Source organism: Octopus bimaculoides, chromosome 2, assembly GCF_046866305.1.
Source record: "Octopus bimaculoides isolate indiv1 chromosome 2, ASM4686630v1, whole genome shotgun sequence".
NCBI classification, from domain to species: domain Eukaryota; kingdom Metazoa; phylum Mollusca; class Cephalopoda; order Octopoda; family Octopodidae; genus Octopus; species Octopus bimaculoides.
In genome coordinates this window covers 58,717,704-58,725,432 of record NC_142929.1, presented here as the reverse complement: position 1 = coordinate 58,725,432, position 7,729 = coordinate 58,717,704, and the positions used below count along the sequence as shown (strand labels likewise).

Here is a 7,729-nt window from a genome sequence, read left to right as displayed (position 1 = left end):
GGCAGGCAGATACATGCACACACTTTCACACACATGCATACACAACATAATCACAGACAAAACACACACACACACATTCACATACAAAGACACATAGACATGGAGACACACTGACACAGTTTATTTATATGTACATACATACACAGACAGATACATACACAGACACATACACACATGTAAAGAAATGAAATGAGATAAAATATTTAAAAACAACAACAGCAAAAAGAAGACTAGGTAGATTAATATAATATTTTTCTCAGAGTTATTGGCAAGCTATACCAAAAATGCCGTCTCCCCTCTCAAAGAAGAATGCACCTGTCATAACAAATTTATCACTCATTCATCTAGTATAACTGGGAGTTACCAGTAGCTAAATATGATGGACCAAGGATCAGTTTTTTTTTTGTTTTTTTTTTTTATTCCAGTGTCCTCAATTGTTTCCTAAAGCTTTAGGAGCAGAAGAATGGCATGATTTCTAATACATGGAATTGTTGTTGGCAAAGACAAAGAGTGTTTGTTTATAATACTATGAATCTCCAATTCTGTTAATGGAAAACTTAGACTGAACTTATTAGCTACTTACTTAGTATTTCTTTGTCTCCAGTATAGTGTTGTGGTATTACAATAAGTGTGTGTAGAATCATTTGAAGTTTCGTTGAATGAAACGTTTATGTAAAGTCATATTTAATATGCCTGAAAACACTTGGATACAGGATGGGGGTGTGCTCAATCTCTTTAAATGTCTTTACATGAATATATAAAGACATACACACACGCATATGTGTGTGTGTGTGTCTGTTTGTGTGCGAGTATATATATAATCAGTAGTATGGAAAACGGACGTTAAATAATAATGACTGAAACAAGTAAAAAAATAAAGATCATCTATGTGTATGTATACGTCAATATATATATATACATATACGCACATACACACACACACACACACACACACACACACACACACACACACACACATATATATATATATATATATATATATATAGAGAGAGAGAGAGAGAGAGAGAGAGGGAGAGGGAGAGAGAGAGAGAGAGGGAGAGAGAGAGAGAGAGAGAGAGATGTACTTGCACAGCAAGTGACCTGATCTGAGTTTGTGTGCTGGAACGAAAACAATTGCAGTGTGGAAGGTGTTTATAAGTCATTTAAAAACACACAAAAACCGTCAAATTCACTTCAACATTTAAATTTAATTTGCCACAATACAGAATTTTGTCATTGAACAGGTCGCGGTCTCAAAACGGCGAAAATATTGTGGCAAATTAAATTTAAATGTTGAAGTGAATTTGACAGTTTTTGTGTGTTTTTAAATGGCTTATAAACACCTTCCACGCTGCAGTTATATATATATATATATATATATATATATATATATATATATTCATGTATGTATGTGTGTGTGTGTGTGTGTTGGAGTATACGTGTATGTGTACGTATCCCGCGACACACACATGTATCGTATATATATCGTCTGCAATGATATGATGAATGTCAAATTCGTGTATAATTAAGTAACGAGAATTATCTACCTTCCGTTAGGTGACCCATTAAATAAACGTTTTCTTTATTGACAGTTGTCGTCACTAGGAGTCACCTGTGGCGGGAGATTGTTGTACACTGCAGTGTTTGAAAAGTCAGGTGGTAGCAACATCTCATTCGTAGTCAACAACAACAAAAGAGTAATTCACTTGTCTTTCCCCGTCTCCTTCTAATTATCCCTCCTTTATTACGAGCCATTTATTTAAATTATCTTCTGTTGAATATGTTGTATAAGATATTTTACCTTTTTATAGTGACACTTTTAGAGAACAAAAAACAAAGTGGAGGATTTTTAATAAAGAAGACGTAATTTACCTCACCAATGTAAAAAATAAGTAACAACAAAATCTATCGGTAGGTCTTTTTTTTTTTCTCTCCTCAATATTAATTATTTAATTGTTGTTAATTAAGTTTTTCCTTGTCTTCATATAGTATGTTTCTATTATCATGAAAATATTATTTCTATAATATAGACAATATTTCCGGACAAGATACATCTCTTATTAAATTTAAGCCCTGTCGAGTTTAATTTTGGTTTTCATCCTTCTGGAATTGATAAAACAAGTACCGGTCAAATACTATGGTCGATTTAAAATAATTGTTCCTCACTCTAAATACTCTAGTCGTTTTTAATCTGAAATGTATTGAGCGTTGTAAATTTAAACTTAGGTTATATCTGTGAACAGGGTTTCGTTTCCCAGTAGTATTTATTTCTTCTGTCGAACATATTTTGGAATGCAATTGTCTGATTTAGTCGATATCTTCACGTTTGTGACATTGAAATTCTTGGCGTATTCAGTCTGTGATTCGTATTCCATTCCCATTTCAAAATGTTTTACATAATTAATAATGATGTCGAAGACGTTATGCGTGTAACATTTTCTTTCGCCTAAACCTGCTTTTTTAAAAACTTTGATGAAATTTCCCTCGTATTGGAATGTCTGGTAATTTGAAGGGCTATCCTTGGTTTTAATTGGGAATTTTTTTTTGTCATTATTTGCAGTGTTTTTGAGTGACTTATTTCTTGAAGGCTGGTTTTTAAGTATGCTAATGTGACTAGCATAGTTCCGAGCAATGGACATTCACCGAGCTTAAAGAAAGCCGTTAATGCCAAATTCAGCGAATTTGACATTAAAAGAGTTGTTCAGTTCATCTCTGTCCTACCTGGCCCGTACACTACAGATTCCCCCCAATAGATTAAAGGAGAAACATCCTCCGGGTGACTACACCGGTCCGACACACCAGTTTTGTTTTACAATCTGTTTCCACCTCAGACAACGTCAGGAAAGCGATTGAATCATTTCCTGGCTTATATGTGTATATATCGTCTGCAATGGCACGATAACTGTGACTTAAAATCCAAGAAATTGTCAAAGACATTTCCCATTCTGTCTGTGTGATTTGGGAGAGACTTGGCTGTTATTTCTGGTGATATGAGTGACCGTGTAGTGCACTCATGGGGCAACTTTTTTGAGAGAGTCATATAAGACGTGGTTCATTATCATTAAGCGTGTCCTCAGAAAGTCCTGCAGCCCGCAGTTTGCTCATTTAACTCTAGACCACCCTCCTCAACAAAGAACTGATTGCCCAGTAGGTTGTCAAACTCTCTTCATCAGATTGTTGAAGTTAACATCAGTCAGAGCTGATGTTTAAGTATCAATAAACAAGAACAGAACTCGAAAGTGATATGAATTGTATCATGTTTATTTGTGGAAAACTATACCAAACTTGAAAGAGATATGATCTATACCTGAGCTAACCTACTCAGCAGGTTTAGAAACCTCAGTGCAGAGGTTGGCTCGGACCACATCAATTGTAATATATTTTGATGTTTGATAGATGACAGTTATTATTTTGGAGTAGATTTACCAAGTTTGTAGCTAGTTTCAGTTCTCATTTAAAACTGTTTCATATCTGTACTGAACTAAGTTGCGAACTGGTTTTGACAGTAGCTTAACTGTTAATTCTAAGGAGGTAATAGAAGAAGAATTTACTCACAGATACCAGCAAATATATTACAATATTAAAGAAATGAAATGAAAGAGAGCATAAACACAAGACAAATACAATATTTGAAAGGAGAATTTGAGGGAACAAGTATTCACTTATATCATCCCATTTAACCCTTTAACATTCAGATTAAATGTAATGCTTATTTATCCACATTTTAAAAAATTAATCATAGGCGCAGGAGTGGCAGTGTGGTATCTTGGGCAAGTGTCTTCTACTATAGCCTCGGGCCGACCAAAGCCTTGTGAGTGGATTTGGTAGACGGAAACTGAAAGAAGCCCGTCGTATATGTGTATATATATATGTATGTATGTGTGTGTATATGTGCCTGTGTTTGCCCCCCCCCCCAGCATCGCTTGACAACCGATGGTGATGTGTTTACATCCCCGTAACTTAGCGGTTCGGCAAAAGAGACCGATAGAATAAGTATTAGGCTTACAAAGAATAAGTCCTGGGGTCGATTTGCTCGACTATAAAGGCGGTGCTCCAGCATGGCCGCAGTCAAATGACTGAAACAAGTAAAAGAGTAATAGAGTATGTAATATTTTGTAGCTTAAAGATTTTGAAGATGTGTTTAATTTGAGAATGTTGTGTTGTAAGGTAGGTGTGAGAGGCTGGATCTGGTCAGTTTCAGCATAAAACAGGTAGAATATTTGAGCTGGATATGGCCAGGTTAATTGCTAAAGGGTTAATAGTCTTGTATACCTACATAAGAGTGCACTCCCTCTGACTTTGTTTCCTCATAACTTTCAGAAATATAGATTTTTTTTTTAATGAAATTTTCTACAAATACTTTTCAGATGGTGTAGATTACCACTATATTGGAATTCAGTGCTAAAAAATTGGTGAGTATACTCACATTACATACTGACACCCATCACTTTTTTTTTTTTTTTTTTTAAATTTCAGGTTCTCATTTTGTAGACATTTTTGTTATGTGTATCTGTATGCATGTGTACGTGCTCACCAATTTTCTTTTTTAAAGTCCAGGTATAATTGTAATCTGCACATTCTGAAAGGTATCTATAGAAAATTCCATTAGAAAACTTCCATTTTTTATGAAAGTTATGAGGAAACAAAGTCTATGGTGGGAGGCACACTTATTTAAGTATACCGATTTTACTGCAAAACATCCTAGATGTGCATAGAATTATAACCGAAGATTAAGGCCACTTCTGTCAATCTAACCAGAGTGTCTATGTAATTTCTCGATTTGCTATAAATAAGAGCTAAAACTTTGTCAAATCTTACCCTAGTGTACTAAAAGAAAATGACTACTGGAAAATGCAATCTTTGATGTACATAAAAAAGAAAAAAACATAATGGTTATGGTTAGAATGCATTTGATCATAATTCTTCGAGATCATGACTGACCTGGGGGTTAGACAATATTAACAACTTCATCTGTGAATCTTAGGCTTTGAGTCGTTACAAAAATTATTGTTATTGTCTGTCTGCGTGTATGTATGTATATATATATATATATATATATATATATATATATATATATATATACACATACATACAGACACATATGTATATCTACATATATGTATGTATGTAAAACAAGAGTTGGAAGGGTCAGTAGCAAATGATGTTGAAACAGCATAAGTCTTCTGTCAACGAACTTTTCCATCCATCTCTCTTTGTATCTTTTTTCTTTTTTTTTTATCAATAATTCTCCTTTACGTACATTTTATCAACTAATTTTATGTATTTTCTTTCAACCATCCTTACTCTTTCTCTCATTATTCTCCTTTCGAAGTTCATTCATAGCTTTTACTTTGACCTCAGATTCTTGTTTATTTGTTTCTGTCTCCCACTCTTGTTTTCTTCTTCTGTCCCTTCATTCATTCTAAAGAAGTGCTGTCGCCAAAAGCTTGCTGTTTGATGATAAACCTACTCAGGCATTTATACGTCTGCACTTTAGACTGAGGACATTTTATTACTGTTTGAAAAGCAACTCTTTTATTATTTGTGTGTATGGCAACGGAACGAGATAACTATTCTCTAAATATAGTGAAGGAAACCATTCGGGCACAGTATACATATGTGTTGATTTATACATTCATACATATATATAACATACATGCATATATCTGTGCGTATCTGTATGTGTGTATATGTATGTGTGTGTATATATATATATATATATATATATATATATATATTATGTGTGTGTGTATGCATGTGTGTATATATGTATATATATATATATATATATATATGTATGTGTGTATATATATGTGTGTATATATATGTATATATATATATATGTATGTGTATATATATGTATGTGTATATATATGTATGTGTATCTATATGTATGTATGTGTGTATATATATTTATGTATATGTGTGTGTGTATATATATGTGTGTGTATATATGTGTATGTATATATATGTATACATGTGTGTGTATATATATGTGTATTATATATGTGTGTGTATTATATATATATATGTGTGTGTGTGTATGTGTATATATGTGTGTGTGTGTGCATGTGTATATGTGTGTGTGTGTGTGTGTGTGTGTGTGCATACATATATTTGTATGCATATAGATAATACACGTACATTCTGCATGCACACATCTGTCTATCTATGACATATCTATCTATATATAGAGAGAGATAGATAGATAGAGAGAGAGAAAGATAAATGTATGTATATAGATATAGGTATGATTATGTGTGCATATATAGATATATGCATGAATCTATATGTATGTATGCCTGTATGAATGTGTGTGTTGTGCACATTCATAAGTGAATGTGCACAAATGGAATAGGTAAATGAAATATATTCATTTATTCTGTTTACACACAAGCACTCCCTCTCCCCCCCCCCCCCTCTCTCTCTCTCTCTCTCTCTCTCTCTCTCTCTCTTCTGTATGTTTCTATGAAACATTGTGTATGTCTGTTCATTATACATAGTTAGCATGTGTCAGCGAAATTGTGTACGTTAGTGTATATGAGTATACATACATCATCTCTTCCCTCACACTGACACAAAGAGGGCTACAAATTTTGAGATAAATACTTGTCTCCGTCAATTACTTCAACAAGATGGTGGGAAGTGAGAAACACTTGCGTAGAGAAGCCTTATCATCGACATGGATCTAATTAGGTACCGTTATAAAACAGTTATATAGGCTGAGTGAATGGCGTGTGTGTATGCGACATCGGGAGAAAGCTGGTGAGGCATTTGACGTTTGTAACCTTAAGTTCTTTTCTTTCTTGCTTTCAGATTTTCTTCTATCGATATTTCTTAAGATTTTTCAAATTTCAATAAATTAATTAAAGTAACCTCTAACACATGCATGAATGGAAGGGAAGAGTTGTCTCACTTGCTAAGATTCTGGTACAAAGTTTATGGAGTGAAAATAAAAACAAGAACTCAAAGAAACTAATAATGGTCTATGTCTCAGCAAAACTTATTTAGTTACGTTGGCAAATTTGGGTAAATTTGCTTGCTGTATGGAGGCAAATATCGTGACATTTCAATAAAACCCTTCTTTTATGAAAATTTTTGGAAATTAAAGGATTCTTGTCTTCTCATAGCATATGATTATCTCAATGTTTACAAACTTTTACATTGTGATCTGTGAGCTTCCTTTACAAATTCCTAAAGAATATTATCCCAGCTCTTGAGAAATATCGCTTATAGATGTAGACAAGGAAAGGCCAAGTGTGGTTTAGACATCTCTGAAAAGTTTGCCCTCTCTGCTCCCTCAACCCTGATATTTCTGTGGTGGATACTCAGTCAGTCTCCATGATGGGCATTCAGTTGTTCAACCAAATGTATACATATAAATAACTTCACATACAGCTCCTTAAACTACTGTTTAAATGACTAAGCATTCTACAAATTTGTGTATTTGTAATGCAGTTCTCTGGTCAGATTAATGTTACACGCTGTGACAAGGCTGAATCAGTCCAGAAGAATTCACTGGTAATATGTATTTATCAACCTTGAATGGTTGAAATTTTAACCATGGCAAGATTTTCACTCGAAGCCAAGAGAATCAGTATGAATGCTGCAAGATATTCTATCCAATGCTCCTATGATTCTGGCAATTCTTTTCTGTAATATTTCTGTATAAATGTGTGTTAAAACATTACTTTTATGAGATGGTATCAAAACGTTCCCAGACTAGTTC

The 7,729-nt window shown here is 33.7% G+C and overlaps 1 protein-coding gene across 5 annotated transcripts in view; it reads left to right on the top strand.

The window, feature by feature from the left end:
- Positions 1-1,601: 1,601 nt before the first annotated feature.
- Positions 1,602-7,729, top strand: part of LOC106876256 (centlein-like) — a 364,862-nt gene continuing 358,734 nt past the window's right edge. The window contains exons 1-3 of one of the 5 annotated variants that reach the window (XM_089346011.1): positions 1,602-1,697; positions 1,812-1,911; positions 4,368-4,412. The gene's annotated coding sequence lies outside the window, so the exon portion shown is untranslated. Of the gene's footprint in view, positions 1,912-4,367; positions 4,413-7,729 lie in introns of all 5 variants that reach the window. The other 4 variants (XM_014924756.3, XM_014924749.3, XM_052977284.2 and 1 more) reach the window with 4 other exon arrangements.